General features: G+C 33.1%; 1 non-coding gene across 1 annotated transcript; it reads left to right on the forward strand.

Moving 5' to 3' along the window:
• The first annotated feature begins 23,124 nt into the window (after positions 1–23,124).
• On the forward strand, positions 23,125–23,286 carry LOC118972198 (U1 spliceosomal RNA). The gene has a single exon (XR_005061043.2). It is a non-coding gene; the product is annotated as a U1 spliceosomal RNA (small nuclear RNA).
• Positions 23,287–25,078: the final 1,792 nt, after the last annotated feature.

The raw sequence follows: 25,078 nt of genomic DNA on the forward strand, positions 1-25,078 counted from the left end.
TTTAAATTAGGATTAATAACAGGAAGCTATCTGCAAATCTATTGTGGGGAAATGAAACAATACATTTCTAAATAACTTACGTATCAACAAAAAAATCAACACATCAATTCTAAACCATAGCTAAAACTGTGCTTAGAGGAAAAAAATGTACAATTAAAAACATTCACTAAGCTTATATATGAATATACATATGTATAGAAAGCTCTGTAAATATACTAAGTATCTACCCTAAGAAATTACAAAAAACAAAAATTAAAATTAAGCAGAAGCAAAGAAAATATAAAGTCAGTAAACAATGAAATAAAAATCATAAAAGGGAGAATATCAATGCAACAACAAGATATTTCATTGATAAGCTCAATAAAATTGATAAACTTCCAATCAGGCAGATCATAAAATGTTAGGAAAAAAACACAAATTGTCAATATCAGGCGAATGGGAGATGTCACCACTGAAGATTTTATAAGTCTTAATAAGGGCATGGTATGAAGATCTATATGTCAAAACATACAACAGCTTAGATGAAATGGGCAAATACTTTCAATGATACAAATACCAACCTCATTCAAGCAGTAAAATATAGCCTAAATAGTTATCTATGAAAGAAAATGATATTGTAGATAAAAATCTCACACACTCCAGTTTCAGATGACTTCACTAGGGAATTCCACATAACAGTTAAAGAAGAAACAATTCTAATTCTACAACTCTTTTCAGAAAATGGAGTAGCAGGAAAAAATTCCTAACTCACTGTATAAGCCCAGCATTACCCTGATACACAAATCAAAGATATACTAGAAAACTACAGCACAATTTCCCTCACGAACATAAACAAAAAAATCTGTAACAAAATTTTTAGCCAATTGAAATTCAATAGTATGTAAAAAGACACTACATCATGACCAAGTGGAGTTTATTCCAGAAATGCAAGGCTTATTTAATATTAAAAGAAAAAATATCCTATCACAAGACTAATAAAGAAAATATGTATTATCTTCTCAAGCTTTTGATAAAATTCAATCTCCTTTCAAACTTCCAAAAAACTAGTGATATTGGCAAACTTTCTCAACCTGATGACAAAAATATAGCTAACATCATATTAATAAATTTTCAGTGAAAAACAATGAACATCAGTGAATTTCTGATCCTCTGAAGATCAGAAGTGAGGAAAAGATTTCTCTGCTTATCTCTTCTACTGAACATTTTGTTGGAGGTTTTAACAAGTGCAATAAAGTAGGAAAAATAAATAAAATCACAGATTAGAAAGCAAGAATTAAACCTGTCTTTTTATTCACAGATTGTTTATATAGAAAATGCTAAGAATCTACATGAAAACTATTATAACCAGTAAGTATGTCTACAAGGTTGGAAGATAAGTCAAGTACAAATATAAATTGAATTTCTATATGCTAGCAACAAATAATTAGAAATTCAAATAACATTAAAAATATATGTTATTTAGAAATAATATGAAGAAAATATGTAAAAGGCCTCTAAATTGATAAAGACAAAACTGATTAATATCTAAATGAATGTAGAGAGATACCAAGTTAATGCATCAAAAGGCGCAGCGTTACTGTATTAGGATTCACCAGAGAAACAGAATCAATAGGATATATACATATATATATATATATATATATATATATATATATATATATGGAGATTTATCAGAGGAATTGGCTCAAAGGATTATGGAGGCTTAGAATTCCCACAATCTACCATCTATAAACTGGAGAATCAGGAAAGCTGGTTGTGTAATTTAGTCTGATCCTAAAGCCTGAGAATCAGCGGAACTGCTGGTGTCCTAGTTCAAGACTAAAGGACCAAGAATCAGGAGTGCCAACGCTCAAGAGAAGAAATAAGGTAAACGTCCCAACTAAAGCAAAAAAAATTCATCCTTCCTCCATCTTTTGTTCTATTCAGACCCTCAACAGATTGGACATTACACACCTGCCCTTTACTCAGACTTCTGACTCAAATGTTAATCTCAAACAGAAATATCTTCACATAGGCATCCAGAAGTAATGTTTTACCAGCTGTTTGGGCATCCTTTAGCCTAGTAAGGTTAACATATAAATTTAATAATCACAATTATTAAGATGCCAATTGTCCCCAACTATATCTATGGATTCAATGCAGCTCCAGCTAAAATCTCAACAAGTTTTTGTATAGAAATTGTTAAACTGATTATAAAATTTATATGGAATTTCAAAAGACCTAGGAAAAAAACACCATATTGGCAAAAAACAAATTGAGCTATTGATACACGCAATAACTTGGATGAATCTCAAACTAAATATGCTATGTGAAAGAAGCCAGACACAAAAATGTGCACACTAAGATAACCATTTATATAACATTCTAGTAATTGCAAACTAAAATATATAAGTTAAGCAGATCAGTGGCTGCCTAAAGAAGGGTAAAGAGAGGGACTAATTACAAAGAGGCATGAGCATACTTTGAGGGCTTGTTGAGACGTCCTTCACTTGATTGTGGACATGATCTAAGTATATGCAGTCCTCACTTTGCATGATAATGAGTTAATGGAAACTTACACATGTCAGAACTGAGTTCTTGCACTCCACAGCACTATGGCAACTTGTTTCACAGAAACTTCTAAGGAAGGACGTTGTTCTGATCACTAATTCCATTAAAACTGTATCATGCAGAAAAGGGTTGCTTAAATATATATCTAAACATATCATATTATATACATACAGTATAGGTGATTTATACTTAAATAAAACTATAAAAAATTAGGCTTTTCCTTACCTCTAGTCTTTCTTCAATGAATGATATAAAAAGTATCTAATTAGTTACAACTTCACAGATAATTTTATGTCTTTCAAATAAACAGACACCCCTTACGATTTTGTTTCCTGAAAAATAATGGCAGATGCCTAAATCTGAGTATCCACATCCAAAAACCATCCAAATCAACAAAAAGTACAAAGAAAACCAGCTGTAACACTTGCCCAGAATGGGTACAAGAGAAAAAATACTGTCGCTTCAAATTATATGTGAGTGACGATGTAAACACTGTTGCAGCAACCGGGGAACTACGGACAGAGAGTCAGGACACTGAGACGTTAGGCAAGAAGCAGCATGTATTAGCACCGGCACTGGCTCAGAAGATTCCTTTCCAAAGGCTGAGCCCCGAGCGAGTGCAGAAAGGCCATGCCTTTTATACATTCACTACAAGGTTAAGGGGGAGGAAACCCAGGAAACGTTGCACTGGGAGCTATTAGGTCATTATAGGTGTATCCAAGATGCTAGTTATATTTTAATCTATCTCTGTAAAGGTTACGCGGATGCCAATAAACTAATGGGCCTCTAAGACTGTGATCAACAGGGTGTTTCATACCGCTGAGTCCTGGTTGGGGGCAATGAATTGTTACATTGTTTCAACCTCAACCACCCGAGCTCCTTGTGATTCCTCTACATTCCTGAAACCTCAACAGAAACTTTGTCTCCTTGGCTTCCTACAACATCTCATTTCATTTCACAGCCAGCTGCATCAGCAATGCAAAAGCCGGATCTGATGGAGATTTCCAAGGAAGAGGAAAGTCCTATCCTGAAGGGGAAAGTCACTCTGGAGCTACACTGATAGGATCACAGACAGCAGGGATTTTGAGAAGGGGCACAATTTCTGGGAGGAGGGAGGTGTTTTGTAAGGGAAAGCCTTCTCTTGGAGCCTTGCTGATACAGGCAAAGAGGACAGAAACAGTCAAAATTAAGTTTTCTATATTTTAACAAACAAAAAAACTTCACAAACTCAACCCTTTCTATCAAAAAGGCACCCACAAATTAAGAAAACTTTATTCTAACTGAAGAGAAGACCTTTTAACCCATAAATCAGCCAAACCCCCACCCCTGCTTATGATGGAACAGGTCCTAGAAAATACAAAACATTTTGAAAATAAATATGTACTAGCAGGTAATATATAAATAAAACTACTGTGAGAATGAAACAGAAAAAATTCAAATGCTAGAAATAATCATCTAAGCAAAAAAGAACAAAACAGAGAAAAACTAATATACCACACAAACATAAATTGAATAACATGAAGCTAGCATTTTTAGACCTGAATCAGATTCACAAATCTCCTGAAAAAAATCAGCAATATATGAAAAATCTTTGACTAAATTGGGGAGTGAAGAGAAAGATAGATATTTTTTTCTAAATGGAAGCTGTTACACTCACAGTTATTATTACTTTACAGTCATACAAAGTCAAAATGGCTTTGAAAACTTTTTAATTTTGCTAGAGATAATAAAAATAATCCTAATCCAGTTTGTAAGGATAAATAAAAAACGTCATTTTATAAAGTTTTAGATGAATCATAATTTGCTCTATCTGTACTGGGCTAATATCTGCATTTATATTATCAGTTACATTGTATAAATCAATAATATCTGACTAATATCAAGGAAGAAAGACCAGTCTCACCCATGTGCCATATACTCCTCTGCACTTATGTATGTTATCTGATTTGATTTTCATGAATTCCTTGTGGTAGGTATTTTAATTTCTACTTTGTAGACAAAAATGTGAGAAACAGTGAAGTTAGGTTATATGCTTACAGTCTCAGTTTAATGTCAAAGTCAGATATAAACCCAGTTCTTTCTGGCTCTATGTCCAGTGTTCTTTACATTTTCCTTCTGAGAAACTCAAACAATCTGCAAACAGTACGTTTCTTAGGTATTTATGTGTAAATAACTACTCTTTAAATATTTAATGAAATTGCTCACATATTAAATGCTAGAAAATGTCATAAACATACTTTAAAAGTTAGATTTGAAAAAGGAGGTTATCATGACAATCTCTGAAATTAAATTCTAGGTGGAGTAGAGGGGACACAGATGAAAATAAAAATGCAACAGGGCTTCAGCTTCTGCTCAGATGTAGAAAGCTATAAGAAAATATTAACCTTACCCTTACAATAAGAGCAGCACACCTATACATTATCAACTGTTTGTTTCTCAATGTCCATCACAAAGTCAAAGTCACACACAAAAAATGATGAGGCAAATCCAGAAAATGACAAGCCTCCTAGGAGAGATGAGATGCATGTCTACTTTCCCCCTCAACATGGGAAGAGGAGGAAATCCCAGGGCCTAAAATGGAAAGGAGATGACATGTTCACATGCTGAGAACAGTGGGCTGACACAGTGTTCTGGATGACCTAGAAGTCCCAAAGTCAAAAAGCCAGCACTCCCCAGCCAGCTCTTCGCATGGACTTTCACTGAGTTCTCATGAGAAAAAAATGAGGGCCAGGCAGAGGAGCTGAGCAAAACAACCTGCTGAAGATTGAGGGAGAGAAGGGAGAACCAAGGACTCAAATCTGAGCCTTACCCAGAGCGTGAACCTGCTGTCATCTTCCTGAAGGAAGGGTCACCTTCTCAGAACCCTTTTCCCTTATTTGCAGGCCTATGGGAGTCTATCAGTCTGAAGGCAGTGAGAACTATTTAGAGAAACTCCGCAGGTATGCCTTGGGCATTATTCTGAGCCCAAGGAAGCAGCTAACAGTGATTGGGAAGAAACAGTGTGAAAAGAGTAAAGGTATATGGAATATGTTGAAGGCTGAGGATAGAGGACAGAACTGAGATTGTTGTTCCAGGCAATACCATTTACAAGAGTATACATACACATCAAATATTTAGGAATAAATGTAATGAAAGATATTCAATAAAAACTAGTAAATACTTTTGAAATAAAGTTGATCCATTAAATGGATAGATATAACACACCTATTAACCATATGATCCACTATTGATAAGATGTCAATGCTCCCCAAATTGATCTATAACTGAATGTTAATATATCAAAATTCTGGCAGGCATATTTTGTAGCAATGTATGAGTACAATATAAAAATACAAAACTGCAAATGATATGGATATGCAAAAAGAGAATGTTCAATAAGAAAAATAAGTATAGAAGGCTTACATTATCAGATTACAGTAATTAAAATAGCATAGTATTGACTAAAGGATAGATAAATAATTCAATGGAAAAAGAATTAAGATTACAGAAATAGACTCATCCATATAGAATGAATAAAGAATGCTAATGCAATTAAACAAATAATTTTAGAAATGGTTCTGAAATAACTTCTAGTAAAAAAAAATTAACCTCTACAACACACTAGAGACATAATAATTCAAACTATAGACCTCTAAAAGAAAATGTAGAAAGATTTGATTCTAGAGTCAGCAAGCATTTCTTGGGGAGGTAGAGGTAGAAAGCCCCTAAAGGATAAAATAAAAAATGACAAATTCAACTTCATTATCACTAAAAAATCTATTCATCCAAAGAGCTCACCTGGTAAATTAATGGACAAGATACAATTGGGAAAACATACGCTTGAATACATATCTGACTCATAACTTCATAAACTTCTGCAATAATATACAATACAATAATAAATAGACAATAATGTAATAATAGACAACCAACAGAAACACATTATACAGTATACATGTTATAAAAGAATATGTATGAGTATAGTAATCAACAACATGGAAATGAAAATGAAAACCTCAATGAGAGTTTTATAAACTCAGTAGAATGGTTAAAATGAAAAAGGCTGACAACATGTTGGCAATATGGCTACAATGTTAAGGATATGGAGCTACTGGAACCCTCATACATTGCTGATGGGATGTAAATGGCTCAACAATTGTGGAAAAAAAAACATTTGTCAGTTTTTCATAATTAAACAAATTATTATATATAACCCAGCAATTATGTTTCCTAAGTATTTATGCAGGAGAAATGAAAATATATATCAAAAAGATTTGTGAATAATGTTTATAGCAGATTTATTCATAATGCTTCCAAACTGGAAACAACTCAGACAAAAGAATGGAGAAACCTATTTTGGTATGTCCATACAATGGAATACTATTCCTACAAACAGTACTGCTACACAAAATGATATGCATGAGTCTCAAAAGTCGAGTACAAGAAGCCAGATACAAAGGAAGCCAGAAGTGACATTACATGATTCCATTTATGTAAAGTTCTAGAAGAGGCAAAAGCTAATCAGTGAATAAACAAATTCAGTGTGTGATTATTTCTTAGTGTAGCTATTGAATGTAAAATGTACTTTCTGGTATGACAGAAATGTCCTACAGTAATATGGCTTATGAAGATGTATGCATTTCTTCAGATCTGTCTGAACTATGCACTTACCTCAATTTCATTGCATGCAAATTACATATAAAATATGACATAGTAGAAAAATACATATAAAGAAACAGTTGGCTAACAGTTACATGAAAAGGTGCTCAATATCACTAATCATCAGGGAAATTGAAATCAAACCACAATGAGATATCATCTCAAACTTGATAAAGTGACTATCATCAAACAAAACAAGAGAAAAGAGTTTTGCTGAGGATGTGGAAATAAGGGAACTCTTATGCACTATTGATTGGAATAAGAATTGGTGCAGAGATTATAGAAAACATTATGGCAGTTCCTCGAACATTTTAAAAAATTGAACCAGGAATCCCACTTTGGAGTATATATCCAAACAGCAATTTTGTACTCTCATGTTCATTGCATCATTACAATAAAGAAGATGTTATATGTTATTATTTTTGCTACTGATTTTTAAAAATTATTGTATTATTTAGCCATGATAAATAAGGATGTACTACATTTGGAACATTGATGGACATTTGCAACATTATGCTAAGTGAAATTAGTCAGCCATAGGCAGCCGAATACTATATGCTCTTACTTAGATGTGGAATTTAAAAATGCTGAAGTCACAGAGTCTAGCATTTGGTTACTAGAGGTTGAGGGTGTGGAAAACAGTACATGTTGATCAAAAACAACATGTGTTGGTCTGATTTTAATATCAGGTAATGCTAGAATCAAAAAAACGAGTTTGGAAATGGACACTTCTCTCCTGTTTTCTGGAAGGTATTATGTAGACTTGATATTATGTCTTCATTAAATGCCTGTAGATATTCTCCAGTGAAATCTCCTTGGTCTGAACTTTTCTTTGATAGAAAAATATGAACTTTGAATTTCATTTATAGAATAGATATAATGCTATGAATAGTGACAATTTCTTCTTGAGTTAGTTTTGGTAGTCTGTGTCTTGAAAGGAATTGGTCCATTCCATCTGTATTGTGACATGTACTTGTGCATACAATTGTCTTATGGGCTTCATGCCTGTGGTGTATATCGTTTCTTTTATTTCTGATGCCGGTAAATTGTTTTCTTTCTCTCTTAATCTTGCTAGAGGTATATTGATTGTATTTATTTTATCAACCATTTGTCTTTTGGCTTAATAAATTTCTATTATTTTTCCATTTTAAATTTCATTATTTCTGCTCTTATTTTTATTTTTTCTCCTCTTGCTTGCTTAAGTTTTATTTCTTCTATACTGTTTTCTTAAATGTGGACACTTAGCATACTGTATTGTGCATATGTTTTCTTTCCTCATGTAAGCATATATGCTACAAACTTATAAGGTATGAAGTTCCCTCTAAGGATTTCTTCCATTGAATTAAAAAATACTGATAAGTTCTGTTTTCTTTTTTTTTCCCTTTTTCCTCCTTGATATATTCTGTTCTCATTTTCATTCATTTTAAGTTCCCTTGAGACTTGCTTTTGAACTGTATGTTATTGATTTCTGGTTTAATTCCATTATGGCCCAAGAACTCTTGAGAAAAATGTGTAGTCAGTTAATGCTATTGTTTATATGTTTAGTATTTCACTGCTTTTTGCTTACTTGTTCTATCAGTTACTGAGAAAGGAGTGTTGAAGCTTCTGTTTCTAATTATGGAGTTGTCTATTTCTTATTTCCATTTATGTACTTTGAAGCTCTATTAAGTACTTAGTACACACACTTAGGATTGTTATGTTATAAAAATGATCCCTTTTCTTGTTAAGTAATATTGCCTTGTAACCATGATTATATTTTTTCAGAAGTTTACTTTACTGATAATTGTGCAGCTGCTTCTGCCTTTTTGCTTTTATTTATTTTGAGGGATTAGTGTTTCCATGGTATTTTACATCTTTTTGCCTTTAACTTATCTGGGTCTTTGTAATCAAGTGGAATTTTGTAAAGAGAACACAATTTGGTCTTAATATTTAAAATACAATTTCACAATCTGTTTTTTAAATGTGTTGATTAGGCTATTTATATTTAATGTTAATAAAATTGAATTAAAATGTACCATTTTGCTCTTTTCTATTTTTCTATTTGTTCTTTGTCTCCTGTCCCCCTTTTTCCAGCCTTCTTGCGATTACTTTAACAGCATTTTATACTTCTGTTTATCTTCATTAATGTATTAGATATATCTCTTTTAAAAATATTGTAGCAGTTGTTATTAAATTTAAATGTACTTCTTTAATTAATGAAAATTTACCTGCAAATACTGCTTCACATTAGAATTTAACAATATCCCATATCCTCTATTTATTCTTTGTACTAAGGGCATCATATATTTCTCTTTTAAATATGATTAAGTTTACAATAAATGTCTATTGTTTTCACCTTAGTTTATCTTTCAGAAAAATTTTGTTAAGAATCATGTGAGTCTCAGTTTCTGTGTGTTATCACACTCCTTCTGCCTGAAAAACTGTCTCTAAAAGTCCTTGTAGAATGTAGCATTTATCATAGTTCTGCTGATAATAAATTCCCTGAGGTTTTGTTTGTCTAAAAGGGTCTTAATTTCTCTTTTTTCTTTTAAAGATATTTTTACTATTTATAGAAGTCTGGGTTGATAACTGTAGTTTACTTCCTTTTCTCATTTAGACTTTAAAAACAGAAAGATTTGTGGCTTGAGATAAAGATCATAAACAAAAAATTTTGTTGTAGTTTTTGCTTTCCAAAAAGTAGATTAAGTGTTTATAGATACTCTTCAATTAGGAAAGGAATCCCCAGCCCTGCTGTTTTTTTCAAACCATCATATTCTCCACTCAGGATAACTGGGAATGGGTAGGCCAAAGATGCTCCAGAATGGACATTTTTCTTCATTTACCATGGGATCAGGTACTTGATGTAACGACAAGAAGACCCAGGAAATTAAAATACTGGCCAGAATGAATTATGATGTCTGAGGAAAGATGAAGTTAACAAAAGAAAAATAAAGTCCTGAGTTGTCATTCTCACAAATACATATAATATCATAGACAATCATATTAAGAATCTTAACAAGACAAAATGAAGTAGAAGAAAATAGACAACAAACAAATTTGGGGTTTCTTATAGGCTTAACAGCAAATTTGCATCAAGCCCTTGATAAATAAAATCCAAAATATTTCAGGAGACATGTGCACACTAAATATACATATATAAAAATACATATACTTATATATAAATATATATGTGTGTGTGTATATATATGTAGTTTAATATTGGATGCAATACACGGGACATATTTATACAAAAAATTATGTTTCTTCTTTTTAAAGAGTTGTCTGATGGCAAAGGAGTTCAAAAAATAATTAAAATATAAATAATCAAAATTTAAAAATGTGTTCAGTTTGAAATTAAAGATTTTTATTAAACATGATTCAGTGATTTGTAGCCAGAAAGCAAAAAAAATGACATTGAACTTGTACATATGAAATTAAAAAACATATGAATTAAATTATATTCCAAAAGTTTTTCTAATATAGTTTTAAGCTCAATTTTAAAAAATGACTTTAATTTGATATGATAAGAAAAAACCATAGGATAAAGAAGTAATAAGAGGCTTAGATCTGAGTCTAGGGTCTTAGAAATTGTATTCCAGTTCTAAAATGATGAGAAGTTGAATTAAGCATCTCTGTCCCCATCAGTAAAGACAGGTTTTTAACCATTTTCTTCCTAAACCTTAATTTCAATTTGGAAATACTTTAATATATGTCTTGTAGATTTAAATAGTGTTTTAACAAAATAACTGGATGATGACAAAAAAGAAATCTATTAATTTACCTTCTGCTAATTCTTCTATGTGCTTAATCTTTGAGCTGTACGTAGCAATGTTTCTTTACTATAAAATGTGAAATTAATATATCCCATATGAAAATTATATTTTTTCCTCTAATAGAAAATTTCTAAAGCCATATGTAAATGTGATGGAAAACAGAATGTTAATTGCAATTACAATGTATCATAACTGTAAAAATTGGCATCAGCTAGGAAATAATACAGGAATCTTTCTGATCTAGAGAAGATTCTACTCTTGTAGCTTTTCTACATTTGCTGTAACATTTCTCAGTTATTGTATTTCTAGGTTAATTGAGCTTATTTTATATATTCTAGTTGTATTTTATATTATTAATTGGCTTGCATAATTTTTTAATGCATGGATTATAAATTAATAGATGTTTATATTTAGTCGATGGCCTCAGAGAAACTCAATTTTTACAACATATTTGTCTATAATTCATATGGGAATACTGATAATAAGGATGGAAAGATTGAATTTTGAACCCTCAGGAAAAAAAAAGTTCAGGCAAAATTTTAAATGCTCAAATTAATATGCTCTTTATTATTAATATGTGATTCAAAGATACTGAATATCAGCTTGATTCCCTGAAGAAAAGTAAAGACTTGATTGGTCCTAGGTCAAGATAATAAAATTGGGATAATTATATGAACTTATATATTATAAGCTTCATTATAACAAAAGATAGAACACACTAATTAGTAAAGGAATATTGTTTATATAAAATGAAGAGCCTTTAGTCTATAAAAGAGAACAGTTACATTATAAAACCATAAGATTAATATTTACTAGAGATAGATTTAATTGATAGAATTAATTGAAAATACTTATTTAATTTTTTATAATATTAAAATCCAATTGGTAGAATTGTTTAATTCATCCAGATACCTTATACGCATGCATACACAGAGAGAGAGAATATTAGAGAGAGAGAGAGAGAGAGAGAGAGAGAGAGAGAGAATGAGCAAGCATTGGAGATTGACTGATAGTGGTGAGGAAATAAAATAGTTGCCTGAATCTCAAGGTGAACTGATAGAGTCAACCCTTCACTATCACCTAAGAGCTATCTGTACCAAGGAAAGAGTAGGCACTGAAAGACTACTTTCTAAGAACAGAAGATCATCTGTAGTGGGGATGGCAACGCCTGGAAGCAAACGGAACCTGAATCAAGTTAAGCCAACTCTCCATTAGATACTGATTTACCTAGAACAAAATAATTTGAATAAACATTCACTGTGCCATATGTTACTGAAAATGAGAAAATACATGGACAGTGTTGAATTCTATTTAATAATTTTATTTTGGTATAAATATGCTGTTTTAAAACTACTTTCTGGTATTTTAGGTAAAGAAGATAAGTAACTATATATTTTAATTGTAACAGTATATTTTATTAGCAATTAATAATTTCAAAATAAAAAATGTGCAATTATATAATAAACTATTTAAATAGGAAATATATATGCTATTGATACTAAATTACAAATATCAATATAACTTCATAAGAATAAAAATAAAAATAAAAACCTATTTTTTTTCTAGCTTTTTCTACTGAAATGCCCCAGGAACACTGGCATTCCACAATGCTCCCAGTACTAAGATTCTGATATCAACTTTTCTACAAATTTTCCAGAAATAAATTTCAAGTTTCTTTAGAGAAATATTAATTTTATTGTATTCTGTAGGTGAGTCAGGAAAACACAAAGGAGAGCATGATACACCCATTTGTACCAGAAGCTAAGAAAGATTTCAAAGACGATGAAAGTAATGGCGAAAAGACGCAACAACAGTGCAAAGGGAACTTCTACTGATCAAAGTTGATATAACTTAAATATGAATACAGTAACTACTGTAATTAATTGACATATATGAAATCTGAAAGCCCATTAGCCCATAATTATAAACATATATATTTTAAAAGCTACACAATTGAAGAATTATAAAGTAATGATAAATGCTACAAGGCCTAAAGCTCTTTAAGTTATATTTGTGGAGATTCATCAAAATCATTGTTCTCTAGATTAAGAGTCTCTGGTCTTAAGAGTTCCTCAACACAGTGGGAGTTGGGCTTCTTAAATAAACTGCAGAACCATAAAAGGACCACAGTGTTTCCCCAGGAGAGTAAAACAATGAAGATTTCTTCTTAATTGAATATTTTTTAACTTTTAGAATACATGATAGCAACAGTGTGTGTGTGTGTGTGTGTGTGTGTGTACATATGTGCACATGTTTATGGAAGCTTGATTTCCTCATTTTATTCTTCATTCAGCATATGTGAAAACCTTGCATATAAGTGCCTCATATTCATAAACTACAGATGAACCTTTTCAAAGGTTTTTATGGTCATCATAAACCCTAGTAGGAACTGGATTTCTTGAGAGTTAGGAAAGTTAGAGCTTCTGTTAGCAGTAAACTGGTATAAGAAGTAAAAATATCTTGAATCCTTCAGTCACTTTTACCCTCCTGGTTTCCCTATATGGCAGTTGAGCTACACCCCTTACATCCCAATGTGGTCTTACACAGAACTTCTCTGAATTACCATTTACATTATTAGGGAGCATATCAAATGTGACTTTTCTAAATTGAAAACTTAAACAAAATGTTTGTTTTGTGTGGTTCAGACAATCCAGGCTACAGAAGTTCAAGTAAGGAGAATAGATCTTAAAGTTACTGGATTATGAAAAATATTTCATATTTAGGCAGTGCTGGGACTTGAGGGATATCTTGATGGGCAGATAGGTTTTGACTGAGCCAAAAGGACTGGTGGATGCTTGAGAGTCTAAGAATAGGATGAGTAAAAGCTCAGCTTGTACAAGCATGGTAAACCTGAGTAATGGGGAAGAGGAGAAACTAACTGGTGGGTAAAAACAAACAAAGTCCACCAAAATGAGACTAGACGGAACTAATTATTTAGAGCTTGCTACAGCAAGGGAGTCAGCCTCTATTACTTGTGGCTGGCAGAAATTCAACTACCAGGGAAGTGGAAATATCATAGTACAGAAATAGGGTAGAGGTTCCTGGTGTATTCTGTTTGGAGATAGTTGCCATTTGGAAGATGGTGGTGGGATAATGAGAAGTGGGATAGCTTATATGATTGATTCAGAGAACATATACTCTGCTTTCTCTGGTTGATCCTGATTTGGAAGTGAGGATAAAATAGGGAAGTTAGCAGTCATCAACCAATCCCTGGTGATTCTGGGCCAATTGCTATAGATATGGTTTGTTTTCCTGGGCTGCTTATGTTGTTCTGAATTCTAGTTACATATATGGTCTGGTCACTGTACAAATGTATGTCCAGTTTCTCTCTTGTGAATCATTGACAAATAGGTTTGGATAAAAATGGAGGCCCTTGAGATCAGGGAAGGATGGGTGAAATCAATCTCTTACCTCTTATAGGTGTGAATTGTCACCTCTCATTCTTACTTCCCAACTGATCCTAATGTTATCCTATAAGCAAGAGAACTTTGGTTCCTCAACTAGCACAAGAATTGAATGACCCTGTGGACTGCAAAGACAGGATGAGTAAAGACTAATATTGCTTTAGAATTTAATTCAAGCAAATTTCCCTCATGACATTTGTTTAGTTTAAAGGTGTAGGGGCCTTCTATTTCTCACTGTTCTAACTATGCTGTCTAATACAAAATCAAAAATGAATATTTGCTATCAGCTTGAATTTATTCACTCCACAGATAAGTAGATTTATTGTCTTCTCAATAACACCAGACTATCCATTCTTCCAACTCTGTCTCCTAAAAAAATTGAATGAAGTACAATTGATCAGAGTTATATCAGGATTTATTTATCTTTGGTTGATTCAAACAAGTCTTCTTGCTCCTTCTATTTTCCTGTGCTTATCATTCAAAAATTTCTATTTCTGTATCTCAAGAGATAAACAAAAAATCCAAAAGCTTAAATGACATGTTTGATAGGGGCTAAAATTTAAAGTACCAGAGAAAATCCATCTTTGGATTATCTGAAAATTTCATTTTTCTAAGAAAGCCATATTTCTCACCAGTACAGATAATCATTAATCATTTCTTTCCTCAAAACCAAGCTTTTCAAAAAGGCATATATAAGGTAAATAATACATAAAATCAACATATCTTTTCTGGCACATTAGAAACAATCGCGTTAAAATTCTTAAAAATTTGTATTATCTTGATTTGCTCCTTTCAAAATCTAAAACCCTAAAAAAAAAAAAAAAAGCTTTTAGAGAACTCACAAGATATAGTTTCCAAATATAAATTTTATTTAGTTATTTTTTCTTCATAGCTTTATGTTTGGTAAATATAATGTTTAGCTTCATATTTCTGTCTTAATTTTTAAATTACATCAACAACTCAAAAGGAACCCATAAGTTCCTCACCTATTTACTTTTTTTTGGAGGGGTTGGGGAGACACTGACTCAATTTTCAAGATACAGCACAGAATAATGATTAAAAGTACAGATTCTGACCACAGACTCCCTACAAGTGAATCTTGGCTGAGCTAGCATACAAACCTAATGTAGTCTAAACTCATGACGCATCCTCTTTGCACCTTGCTTCTCCTTTCCAATAGAGAATTCTATTAGGTAGAGTTGCAGAAATGCTCAAATGTATATAACGTATTTTTCAGCAGAGGGACAATGAGATATACCAATTATAAATAACAATGTCTTCTGAAAGAAGTAAACATTTTTATATTGCTCAGGTTCAGTGAGTATTACAAATGAAATCAGTTGAAATATGATGATACATAGCAATAGGACTGCTATAAACATGTTAAGCTTCAAAATTTACTGTTAAAATTGATCTAATTTTCATCTCAAAGCTGTTGCAAATGCATGGCTGAATGAATCCATTGGCTATTGATCCTTACTGTGAAATTCAACAGTATATTGGCAATTATATGCATGCAAATTTCCTGAAAAATGTGGCGTTTTTTCATAAAGGAAATAACTATTCTTGTGGTTTTGTAATATTTACACAAATATGTGCATATATATATGTGTGTGTGTATATGTATATGTATACATATATATATACACACACACATACATATGCCTTGATAACTCCATTTAAAATGTCAAACTCTATTCTACATTTTCAAAAATTGTCATTTTATATTAATGAAAAAGTGATGAATTGACAATCGTTTTACTATTCAGTTGTAAATTATCTGACAGGAAGCATCTGAAGTAGAGAAATATCAATATATTTTACATTTTTCTGTGTTACCCAGAGATTGCCAATGTCAACAAATACATTAGGGAAGAACTGAAAGGACTTTAAGTATCATATTTTGGCCAACCAGTTTAATAGTGCTAACTTTTCTCCCTCCATTCTATGAGAATTTCAATAGCACATTATGATTGTTCCTCTCGTTAACAGAACACTAAATTAATCACTAGCACTTAAAAGGTTTTACTACAGCTTTTGATTATAAAGAATAGATCAGAATAGTTTGAATAAAATGCAACTCTTTCACTACTTCACAAAAGAAGTTGCTGTTATCTTTCAACTAGAATGTTAGTTGAGAGGTGAGTTTTGTGGGGCAGTTTGCCTGTTACTTCCAAATACAGAATTAGTGTTAATTTCTCTCTGTCCTCACTGATTAATAACTTCAAAATCTTTAAAGGATTATCACTTTAAAGGAGTAAGTAACCAATAAACCAGGATTAAGTGTTCCTACTTGCTTTCAAAATTCAAAGTTCAACCAACCTGCTAAGCAGGTAGGTGAGGAATGGAAACAACAAAATTCAAAACAAAAGGGGGTTAATTTTGACCTACTGACTTATCTACTAAGGACTGTAGGCACAGTGCCCGTGATTTTAGAGACCCACAGAAATTATTTAGTAATTTTGTTTTAAATCAGAAGATATAGGTGAATAATATAATGCTAATGAAGATAAAATAGCAATGTGAGCCTGGATTATATTCATCCTTATACAAATGCTATTTTAAAATATAACTTTTAATACTTTTTATACAGGAAGGGGCCTATGAAGGCACGGTACCTAGGTTTCCTGATTCATCATGTAGCACTTTCATTCATTATAAATGTTAAGCAATTATTTAAATGAAGGAATAATTAATTAAAGTTAAATAAACTTGAGCTGTCTACATAAAGTATTTGGTTGCCAATATTGAACTATAAAAAATTAACTATCTTAAGATTTAATTTGCACTAGTCAACTTCATGTAATAAGTCTTCCTACTAAAGAAACTTGAATTTACTTACAATAGTATAAAAGTGTTAAGAAATTATCTTTTATAGTCCTGAAATAAAATTCTCAGGCAGCCTATTTTACCGTATTTTACCACTGCAAGTAGAAAAAGCAAATAAACTAAAATAGTTCTAAACAAAACATTGTTTTCTAATTTATGTCTCATAAACACTGATGTTTGTGTAAGGGCATTTATTAGAACATGATGTTGAACTGTTGCAGTCTAAAGGAAACTTTTTAGTGCAATATCAAAAAATCAATATTAAACTGCAAGCATGGATTAATGACAAGGAATGATCATAAATAAAAATATGGTAATAGTAGGCAAGATTTAACTCAGGCAGATTTAAAACACATCCTAAAAAGAACTTTTCTTCGATATAGCCTAGAGAAAAACTTTAGGAACCAGATACTCATTCAACTATTATTTACTAAATAATATATATTTCTTAACCTACAATCCCAACTAAAGAATAAAAATGATGTTCTACTACGAGATCTATCATTTAACTTAGCAGAGACTAGCCTAAGTATAATCAGACCATCCTTTCTCAGTTAACTTAGAAAATGTATTATCAAATTGTCCCATTTTGCTGTATCAATTTTATAAATCTCAATGGTATTTTAAAATTCATAAATATTAAAGATGTAAGAAAATTGCTAAATTACATAAACAATATCTCCCTTTCCACATTACAAACTCATTATCGATTTTACCATCTAAAATACAAATTAGGTCTATCATTATGAGTATCTGATACGCCTTTAGTAAATGAGATGATTTAGTTTTAGCTTTTACAAATATCTGTCATTGTAAGTTCATTTAAGTTAAAAAATGTTGTAATTTTGATGAGTGATGGTGGTTTTCTGACAATTCAATTACTTTGTACACTTGGCTCTTTCATCTTCACGGACAAATTTGAGGATTTAAAAGGGAAGCAGGAAAAGAAGTTAATATAATTAAACGTGATTCAAATAAATTGCCTGAAGGCTTGCTATGTACCAGTGCTTCAAGCAGAGACCTGACATAAGCTTATGCTATTGTCATAACTGTACTTCAAAACAATTATCATGGAGTTTGCATGGAGAATAGTCTGGACCAAATAAAGACTGGGATCTTGGAAAGTATATTGGTAATAATAATGAACGTGAAAAAGATTGTGGAAAAACCATTTTTAAAATCATTGAGCTAATTGATTTTATTTGGGGTTTAGGATAAAAGTCAGGGTCAACTTGAACTAACAAAATTTTGACTGATGGTTGATGGGGCTACTAGCACACAGTGATTACAAGAAGTAGGTACATTTTGAGTGGGAGGATAACACATGGTGAATTTTGAGTTCATATTTTGAATTTGATACAAATGCGGTAAGTAGTTAGCTATACCAATCTAAAACTAATTCAGGGAAAGGAATATTGATTAAAAAATACACCATTCTTTCAACTATGGATGTGAATGAAATCACACATATCGAAATGAAAATTAGGGGGAACACCAACATTTGAGACAACAATATAAGAAGAATCAGTGAAGGGGATTGTAAATATGCTATAGAAGAGTTGGATCCCAAACTAATTAACCCAAAAAAGGAGTTTTAGGCAAATTGCAGTGGATTAAGAAACTTGTGGTAAAAGAGGAAGTAGAAAACACAAAATGTCACAAAGGTTTAAATGAAGCTCAATTCCTGATTTATTTTCTTCCCTTTTTATCTGTCTGGCCAGTGGGTTTCAGCCCTGAAAAAGTTCACTATGTATTCAGTGAGACCAAGGAATGACAATGGAACGTTCTTGGCTTTGTTCTTTGGGTGATAGGTTGAGCACTAGAATTACATCTGCATCCAACAGTCTGCAGGTCTGTAATCTTCCTTCGTCTCTGCCTCTGCCCAGAGCACTGGGCAGAGCTCTTTATATAATGACTCAGTCAGTGATAGCTTAATGCCTATGGACGCAGAAGCAGTAGCCTAGCAGTAGGTCAGTTACATTCATCAAGTAGTTTAGGTTCAGGTGAAGATCCTGGCCATAGGAACTGCAATTTTTCCCACAATAGCCCTTTAAAAAGAGAAGAAAAGTTATCATAGGATCAAAGGATCATGGTTGAAGAAAGGAATGGGAGAGATCAAAATATGCTCAAATGCTGATGGGAAAGAACCTTTAAAGAAAGTTGAGAATAGAGTGAAAAATTTACCAATTAGTTTACTTGAGATAGATGTGGGCCCATAATACAAGAAGAGATAGCACTTTAGACAGAAATTTGTTCTCTTATAGTATGCCCTCTATGATTCTGAGTTATTTATATATATTAACTCATTGTCTGTAGGAGGTAAGTGAAAGTCTCTCCTCAGAATTATGTTGTTTGTATGTAGGAGTATAATGGGTTAAAAGTAGAATATGGGATAGGGACTACAAGAGACAAAAGACAATCTGCAATGGTCACTGTCTTGCCAATGGGTTTCAGCCCCAGGCAAGTTCACTATGGATTCAATGTGACCAATAATGGTAGAACATTTCTTTGGGGTGATAAGGTTATACCCAACTTTATTTCCACAGCAGCAGGTCAACCACTAAAATCCCATTCACTCAGAGCGGGTCTGCATGCAGCAAGCCTGTCTCTGTCCTAGGGTCTCTCTGCCTGCACAGCCGTCCAGCACAGCCATCCTCTGGGCCTCTGTCCTTGGTGCTGTCACCACTCCAGCCTCTGCTCTCTGCTCTGCTCTCCTGCAGCCTTGCAGCTGAGCCACAGTGTCACCCAGACTACTGGGCGGAGCTCTTTATATAGAGTCAATAGCAACGTATTGCCCACACATGTGTAGTGAGCTAGCCAACCAGAGCCAGGTGAGAAGGGACTTTCATTTTATCCACAGTCACTATGCAAAATTGTTAGATTGATATCAACTCCATAGGGCCTGGACAACAGGAATCTGCAAAGACACAAAGCAGAGGGGCCAGATTTTCCTCATCTTCCTCAGGGACTCCTGAAAAAAGGAGAGAAGGTAGAATATGAGAACTGTCTCACACTGGAGTGTTCCAGGTAGATGTGACAGAAGTATCAGGAGACAAAGGAAGTAGTCAGAAGTGACCTGGCAGAATGGAGGGAAAGAACAAATCTCAATAAAGTCAAAGAAAAGGGGAACTGGGAAAAGGAGAAGAATACCACAGAAATATGAGGTTGCAGTCACAGGTAGATGCTGTTTTTTGAGATTTAAGTTTCAGAGAAATCATGATGAAGGGAGTGAAAATGTGGCTGGGAGAGTGGAGATGTAGGTCATTGGAGCTAAGGAGCTATAAGGCAAAGTAAGTCACGATGCAAGGTGTGAAATTGCCCCAGATTCTGGGATACCTTACTGTCAGGGAGCGCCATCAGTCAGATGCTCAATGAGTTATGAAGTATGGGAATAGGTAGGGTAGCAGCCCGACGGTGAGAAAGAATGTAGAACATTGATGACCCAACATGGTAATGAATCTACTAATTTTTGAGTTTAAGAAAATAAAAAGTTTGTTTCACACAGAAAAAAATAATTCATTTATTACTTCACTTTTCATTGTCCAAATCACTCAGTTAAAAGTCTTTGCCTTGTCATCTTCTTTTCCTAGCAAGAGTCAGCTCCGCATAGACTAATGGAATAAGAATAGCAAATACAAAGGATTTGCTGTCTTTCAGGCATCATTCTAAGGGGGTTTTAACCCAATTTAATTTCACAATAATCTTATGAAATAGATTTATTTACTTCCAAATTTAAAAAATTGGAGGTCCAAAGAAGTTAAGTAAACTTTCCCATAATTACACAATTAGATTTACTTGAATAAGCATAGAAAGTTCATGTAAGATCATTAATGAATCTTAATTAGGTGAGCCTAATAAGAGGAGAGTGTTTCCCAAACATCTGCTTCACTAATCAGTAGATTTAGTCTTGCTATCTGAGGTAATCACCAAAAGCAGTCACTTTCCCTGCCATGAGATTCCTGTTATTAAGATTTGGATGCAGTTTTTCAGTGTATCACTTCTACTTCTTTTGATAAGATGAAACTATGTCCTACATGGCAGTAAATTATGTCTCCCTAATTCTTGCCTCTTCTCTATACTCAGAGCCTGTTAATTATTCCAAATCTAGCTGAAATTCTAGATGTGATTGTTCCTTAGGCAGATTGGTTTCTAGGAACCATGACAATTTCCATTGCCTGAATTCTCTGTGGCCTTGATCTGACCAGAAGATTGGAAACCCTTGATAATAAGACACTTTACATAACAAGCTGTTGGTCATACCCTTCATAAGGTATGAAGGCAACATAGACATAGAAAGATACTCAAATAACATACTAATTTTGAATATATTAACAAACAGCACATGTTGAGCAAGTGTTCCCTTTTCACTGGTTTTATCAGGACTTTTTACTTCTCATTTTTACACTGAAATCACCTTTCAAGCTATTAAATACCTTAAAACCACCACTTTGTCTACTGCAAACTGCAAAGCAAACAAGAAGGTATATCGTGTAAACAGTGACAGTTCTATTATTTAGTTAAGTAATAAATATATTTTACATAAAATGGAACAATATTAAAGGGAGCAATAAATGGTAGCTCAAAATGGATTAAACATGACAGAACAGATGTCTTTTCTCTCTCTAACAATTTAGAATTACTAAAGAGAATGTGCATGTCTCCAAGACATGCTATTATTTGGATAATAAGTGTAAACCTCTGCTGTCTATATTGGAAAAGAGTTGTATGGCTTATTAGGAGGAAATAAATGTCACCTGACTATTTCAGCAGATCGCTAACATATTTTTGCTAAGTAGTAATAAGGCTTAGGGAAGAAAAGCTTAGGATATTGTAATGTTCTAAACATCAGCAATAATGTTTTTCAAATATTTATAGTCATTAGGACTGAGTTATGATTTGTCATCTTTTGATTCTAATGCAAAGGTGGAGACAATGAAAAGATCCAATAATGAACCTTTGTACTGTGTCCACCCAACAGAGTCTAAGTGTTATTGCTCAAGAAATAGCAATGTAAACATGGTATTTTGAAGGAATTAGTGACAAATAGGGAGGAGTTGATTGCCTAGGGCAGAATTGAGGACAGTTAACTTCAGATGGTCATTAATCCTCAGAAAATGTTTTGCACTTATTATTGCCTCTAAATATTGGAATGGGAAATAATACAGTGATTATGAGTTCTTTTTATTGCAAAATTGATAGTTACAACACCAATTATCAAATTCCTATGGAGAATTTCCCATGTTAACATAGTGAGTTTTTTACCTACCCTTTCTGATGCTACTCACAAAATACATACAAAACACCAAAACCAGAAAACCACCTAAAGTCCTACCAGAATATTTATGGGATATAATAATAACAAAGATAAATGGCAGGTTTATTGAACATCATAAACTATGATTCTATCCAGTCTCTGGCAATTCTCAGTTGTGCAACCTTGGGCAAACTGCTCTTTGAATTTAGTTTCCTCAACCATATAGTAATGGGGTAAATACTAAAGATAATATAAACTGTTGCACAGATTAACTAAAGCTGAATTCCTTAGCATAAAACACTGTACATATTTAGGACTCAATAAATGTTATCTCAGTCTTTTTAGTTTCCTAATCACCCGGAACTTAATTGGGTACCTAGGCGCAATGAGTGAAACAGTAGCAAATGCTCTCACTGTCCTCAAAGAGTCCTAAAAACATATATCAAAATGTGCTCCAAGGAGAAAAGTCTCTCAAAATGTTCTGCAAAAAAAAAAAAAGCACTTTGTAGCTAAGAAAGTTTATGAATTAGATTAGGTAGGTAGATATATAATTATATGTATACATATACACACGTGTGTGTGTGTGTGTGTGTGTGTGTGTGTGTGTATATATATATATATATCCTTTCTGGTATATTCATAATACACAAGAGCATATTAAAGAATCTGAGAAACACTGTAATAAAAAGTCTACTTAATATTTACTTGACAGGGGAGATGCCATGATAACAAAGGTGGTTTTCCCAGGGTGAGGCTTACCCAGTACTCCGGATGTGCTGACTCCTGGGATTTTGCCAAATGTGGGAAATTCGACTGCATAATTTGTGGTAGTAGGGGACTGTGTTTATACTATTTCCTGATTAAAAAAAGAAAAAGGTCTATTTTATTTTAGTTGTTTCTCTTTCACCCCTATGGCACACTTATTAACATCCTTTAAGGAAGTTTTTAAGAACAAACCTTGAGAAATATCACCTTACAGTTTACTGAAGAGTTAGCTGATTATACATATTCTATTAATAAAAATTATCTTGAATAATACAAGACCTGAAGCTTGCTTGTGTATCTCATCACATTTAATCAAAACTAACACCTGAAAAGATCATTCAGGATTGAGTGGTAATAGCAAGAGAAAGTCTGAACTGCTGGAAAAGGAAACCACACTGGAGATGGGTCTTGAAGGATTTGAGAAGTTGTCAAGCATCATCCCTGGAGACAATTGAAAGGGAAAGGTGATAGTCATGCTAATGTGGTCACACACCGGAATCTGCTAGACCTCACTTAACTCCGACTTCCATGGTGCGGTTTTAGCTTCCCCTCTGGGACATCTCAGACATGCTTTGAGCCCAGCCCTGTTGGGAAAAATTAAACTTGCTTGATTTGGCATGTAGAAACATATACTGTGCCTTTTTCTGTCCAAAATTTATTCAGGAGAAATGAGTGATTCTTTTGGAGTTTCTATATCTTTTTGACTGAGAATACTACCTTTCATTGAGAATTCTACCCATGTAGTGTGGCCACTAACTCAGTAAACCTCGTCCTTGAAACCTCATGTTAACAATTCACAGTAGAAATTTAGGACTTTTAAACATGGAACACTTCCACCATAATTTTTTTCCTTTTTAGATTCTCAACCCTCCCTTACCTTCTCCCCCACATACACACAGTGATCCTTGGGTGGTTTCCCTAAGCCACTGGAAGTAAGTTGATAGGTTAGTTTAGGGCCTAATTCCAGATGTACTTCAAAAAAAGATAAGGAAAGAAATTCATCAATATTCACAAGGTGATACTCTTTATTATTTGTCTTAGAGATGTACATGATGTTGCCATCATTTTGGCAAAGTAAAGGAATCATTAAAAGGTTACTATGAGGATTCCCTGAATTAATTTCATATGCTATTTAGAAGACCATGAAAGAAGAGCTAGCCAGGCGACAGAGAAATCTTTCTCCCATAGGCTGAGATTCAGTTCATGATTATGCTATCCCCATTTAGCCTCGGCATAGAATCCCAGTTCTTGCAAGAAAACCCACAGAGATAAACAAAGAATAAGTAACCCAGGATAAGATATGGAGAAATTGTAGACAACTCATTTCTTTTGCTCACCCAGGACATTCAACTAAAATGATGATTTAATACCAGTCCAGTGTGTTTCCAGCATACCTTTATTCCTTTAATTACTTAAAAAGTATGGTTAAGTTAAGTAAGCAGCTACTCATACCAGGCACCATTGTGGGTGCTAGAGCTAGGCGCCTTCAAGTTGCTTACAGTTTGGTCAGGGAGACAGGTAAGTATATTTATAATCATAATTCAGTGGGCTAAGTGCTGAAATAGAAGAAGGCTGAATGAATCATGAACAAGAGGCATGCTGAAGCAAGGCCACCTGACCATGACTGCTGGGTTCACTCTTTTTTCTAAGGAAGATTCAGTACAACCAGGCAAGTTCAACTGTGTTGCCTCAGAGCAGATAAAGTGAAATGGGTGTCTATACTTTAGGTAGATTTGTTACTTTTCTAGAAACTTTTAAAGTGAATTTTCAATGTGGAACTAGAAATAATAAAAGAAGGAAACAATGAGTTCGTTTCATTTAACCTGGCTTAGCCCAGATACCCTTTTTTTTTTAATTTGACAATCACTCACATAAAAAGCTGTTGG

The sequence above is a fragment of the Manis javanica genome, chromosome 7, assembly GCF_040802235.1.
Source record: "Manis javanica isolate MJ-LG chromosome 7, MJ_LKY, whole genome shotgun sequence".
Lineage (NCBI taxonomy): Eukaryota > Metazoa > Chordata > Mammalia > Pholidota > Manidae > Manis > Manis javanica.